At 37.1% G+C, this 4,658-nt stretch overlaps 1 long non-coding RNA gene across 1 annotated transcript; it reads right to left on the bottom strand.

Annotated features, from left to right (window-relative positions):
* Nucleotides 1-66: 66 nt before the first annotated feature.
* LOC125023511 lies at nt 67-517 on the bottom strand. Its single transcript, XR_007114628.1, has 3 exons — nt 408-517; nt 314-329; nt 67-233 (listed from the first exon to the last, which is right to left on the bottom strand). It is a non-coding gene; the product is annotated as an uncharacterized LOC125023511 (long non-coding RNA).
* Between the last annotated feature and the right edge of the window lie 4,141 nt (nt 518-4,658).

The raw sequence follows: 4,658 nt of genomic DNA, 5'->3' as shown, positions 1-4,658 counted from the left end.
AGCTCTGATTGATTCATGACAAACATCAGCTACAGGTCACAGAAAATCAAGACAATATCCAATGAGTCACTTGAGCTTTTGATTGAAAAGTCAAAGTGGGTGTTAGAAATAGTTGTGAAAAGAATGATTGGAAAGGCTGACCATGGAGAAGAGAGGAGTAAACTTGAGTTTCATTCTGGTTCACTGTTTGCTGTGTAGCAGAGCCTTGGTTGATGTTCAGAGACTGAGAGAGACTAAAGCATGAAGGAGTTTAATAAGGAACATGGAAAGTATTGTTATGATGATCAAGATGAGACAAGAGTGTTGGACCAACCTGTTACTGCATGCATCTGGAAAAGAGACAAATAAAATAAATGCTTAAACATGTCATCTCATATTATCACAGTTTTACCAAGAAAAGGACTCACCCTTTCTGTAGCACTTCACCAGCAGAAGCACAAGAACAATTAGCGAAATTCCACAAACCAGTCCAATGATGAATGGTACAATGAATGACCAGCTTTCATGACTGGTCCCTGAAATTATGGATGAATGTTAATTATTTCTAAAATCATAAATATTCAAGATCATGTGAAATGTTGACACACTGGGATGTTCAGAATTTGTGTGACATGAAAAAAAAAAAACAAACAACAAGAAAATGACAAACACACACTGTGGCTGTGCAAACCAAGCATAATAATATTAAAACAGAAAATACAAACACTATACTCATGACTTGTTGTCTCAGCTTCATCTATTGAGCCAGTGTTCACAGCAGAGAACACAGCACTCGTTCTGCTGATGAGATCACTGCAAACTTTCTGGAAACCAGTGCATCTCTTAAATTCATCTCCCCCAAGCACACAAATGTCCAAGTCCTGTATCTACCTCTTTTTCTCTTGTTCGTCTCTAATTCAGGCTTCTCTGTACTAGATTTAAACCAGCCTTTGACCAGCCTCTCTCCAGGGAATTAAACCTGAATAGTGTGAATAATGTCCTCATGCTGCCTTCTTCTTCTTGGAATGTAATGGAATAAATGTTTCTATGAACGAAGGACAAAAAACACTGACCTCCAGACCAGACAAACTGAGGTGGACTGTAATCAGTGTAAAACACTGGCTCTCCTCTTCGAGCTCTACACACATATCCTGCTGTGTGTGTCTGTCCATCAATGATGTAGGAATCTTGTTCAGTTCCACTGATGCTACCAGGAAGCAGCTCATAGTTGTAATATTGATACTTTGTGTGATAGATCAGGAACAGCTTTATACCAGTAAAACCTCCATCCTGCAGATGGATGTTCAACCTCACAGCTCAGAGTTACTGCTCCAGGACTCGGCCATGATGGAGACACAGAGAGGACAGGTTGTTTACCTGTTGGAAGAGATTTAAAACATGTGATGTCAGACTGAGGTTCTGTTGGGCAAGGGTGTTTGTAAAAATGATCATAACACTGTACATATTAAAATGTTTGTAAAGTTAACATTTGGCATAGCATCTCAATAAATCCATTTCTGATCAAGTATCAATCATTTCACTGAGAATGAATTAAGCTGTAACTTACTGTCTGATACTGTCAGTTTCACAGACGCACTCCACTCGGTGGAATTCTCCGCACTTTTGTTTTCGGCCTTTACACATGTAGTCTCTGGAGTTCAATGGAGAAGCTGAACTAATTCTAAGTTCTCTCTGGTTGGAAGGTTTGAATGAGCTAGTAGAGCTCCATTCATATTCCCATTCCAGCATCTACTCCATGGATCTCACATCTCAGAGTTATCATCTCCCACTGTACACCTCGGGCCAGTTAGGATGCAGAGTCACAGTCGGACCGCTGGGGACTGTTCATGTTCAAAAATGAAAATATTGAGAGGTTAGATCAACATCGGCCAAAATCTATTCTGCTATTCAACTGCAATTACGATTGAAAGACAATGAGAAAAAATCTAAATCAAGATGTTAGAATAAGTCATTTGTTCAGGAATTTAATCGGTATATGCATTTGTTAGCCCGACCACCAAATTTGACCACCAGTCGTCACTGCAAACGACCAAACTACTGTAGTTCCTGGTGTCAGTTTGGTTGTGGGCTTACTTTGTGTTCAGTTTAAAGCAAAAACATAAAACAAATAAGTTATTACAGTATAATTATATTCATGGCGAACTTTGCTAAAGTGATCACAGTTCAGTCATTTATCTACTAGAACCAAAAACAAATTAGTGCATTTAATGTGTGAGAACTGTCCAACACATTATTAAATTATTAAAACACAAAAACCTACATAACACTGATATAACTGATAGATGTTCATCTTACCTGATACAGTCAGTCTGATGGTATCACTCCACTCTGTTAAATAGTAGTCTCTTCTACCTCTACATCTGTATCCTCCACTGTCAGACTCAGTAGCTCCATTGATCCTGTATTCTCTGGATGTTGAAGGTTTGTTTAACTCGTCTTGTTTCCATTCATACGTCCACTGAGTTCGTCCACCTCCCTGGATCTCACATCTGAGGGTGATTGTCTCTCCTGTGAATATCTGAGGCCAGTTGTGTTGAAGGATCACTGTGGCCTTACTGGAAACTGTTCACATAAAAACATCCAGTTTCAGTACTGATAGAAACATAAACTCTAACAATATTTAGTGTTTGTCTAGTATTTCTGATCATATACTTCTTGGTTCCTGGTTCTTTGATTTTATTTTTGTTTTGTTTTTCAACTCCAAAAATAGAAATGTACAAATATTAATATAAAATAATATTAATTCATATTATATAGATATTTACATTTTATTTAAAAACAGATCTTCTGTCCACATAGTGATATTATTTTAGTAAAAACCAAATATAAATATTTCAAAACTAAACTGTCAGAAGGTGAAAGAAGGTTGATGGAGCTGAGTGTTAATGAAGGACAACAACACAACATCAAAATGCTTCAAACACATGTTCTATATGTTAATAATTATATATAAAACTGAGTGTAAATATTTATATGACATCAGTCTTTTTCTTAATCTCTGTATAGAAACATGAAGAGTGTTAATCTTCTAATTCTTCACCATCATCACAGCAGTAGAAGCTCCTAATGATATAATCATTATTTATTAATGCTCATTTTTCTGATGGCACCTGAACGTCTCTTTCTACACAACTGATCAACAAATGAACATTTAAATAGTGTGTGTTATTTTATTCCAGAAGAAATGATTAAACTCACCAGTTTTCATAACAGTGACTTCTGTGCTGTCTGTTGTGTAGTAAACTGGTTCTCCTCTTCCTCCTCTGCAGTGGTACACACCTCCCTCTGAGACTCTAACGTTTCCCCCTGGTTCATTATTTGTTATGAGCTGAGCTTGAGAAGAAACAGAGACATGTCTGAACCAGTCAAATCCCCATCCAGTAGAGGGCTCCACAGAGCAGGTCAGAGTTACGCTCGCCTCCTACTGGTATGAGTCTGTTGTTGCCTGTCAGAGTGGGCTGGGGGTTTTTACGTGCTGTTGAGTTTAGAGGAAAACTTGTTAAAATAATCACATCTTAAACATCTACTGAGTCATTTAGTTACAGTAAAAATGTAGTTAGTTAATTTAATTTAAATTTAAATTAGTTACCCTTCTGGTTTATTATTTAGAAATGAAAGGAGGTGGGAGATACACAAAAACTATTTTGTCTTCTCTGTACATTTTCAGTAACATTCCACTTGATGGAGTTTCCCCTAAACATGTTTATCCAGAGTTTCCTGGAGGGACTAAATCAGAGTTGGATGGAGAATGTACAGCACATAAAAAAGTTTACTCTGATATTCTTGTTTCTATTCCCGGTTTAATGTGAAGGATTTCTGTTCAGTTAATAGCTAAACCACAAGCTGCCTCTCAGCTCTGTTGCTACTAGAATAAAAAAAACAGCTACAATATTGTTGAAATGAAAAGTGTTTTATTGACTTTAGATTAAAACACTGTAAAACTATAAAACTTTATAAACTGATAGATGTTCATCTTACCTGATACAGCAGTCTGATGGTAATCACTCCACTCTGTTAAATAGTAGCCTCTTCTACCTCTACATCTGTATCCTCCACTGTCAGACTCAGTACTCCATTGATCTGTAAATTTTCTGGATGTTGGAGGTTTGTTTAACTCGTTTTGTTTTTCCCTTCATACGTCCAGTGAGTTCCTCCACCTCCCCTGGATCTCCATCTGAGGGTGATTGTCTCTCCTCTGAATATCTGAGGCCAGTTGGTTTGAAGGATCACTGTGGCCTTTCTGGAAACTGTTCACAACAAAAATACTCAGTTTGAGTAAAAACTGAATAAACAGAAAAATGTAACCAATTTAGTCATAACTTCAGAGCTATTATGTAAATATAAACTGTTCCCCTGCAATGTCACTCAACAGCTACAAAATAAAACTGAAATATTGGTTTTAGAAAAAAAAACTGCTGCAGTGACAACAAATATCATCAGACTCCATCTAGTGTTGAACTGTTGAACCTCAGTTGTTTCTATGAAAGATACATAAACCAGAGTCAGGACAATTAGTTCATCAACTGGAGTGAATATGTCATCAGTAGCTCCATAAATCTCTCCAAGTTTCATTCATTCTTCCTCTGGTTATGTGGGTTCTCACTCACCTCACTGGCTTTAGACTCAATGATGAGGCTCAAACATTTCAACCTTTACTG

This window comes from Mugil cephalus, chromosome 1 (assembly GCF_022458985.1).
Source record: "Mugil cephalus isolate CIBA_MC_2020 chromosome 1, CIBA_Mcephalus_1.1, whole genome shotgun sequence".
Classification (NCBI taxonomy): domain Eukaryota; kingdom Metazoa; phylum Chordata; class Actinopteri; order Mugiliformes; family Mugilidae; genus Mugil; species Mugil cephalus.
Note: the sequence above shows the minus strand (reverse complement) of the source record. Positions and strands in the feature narration are given on the sequence as shown.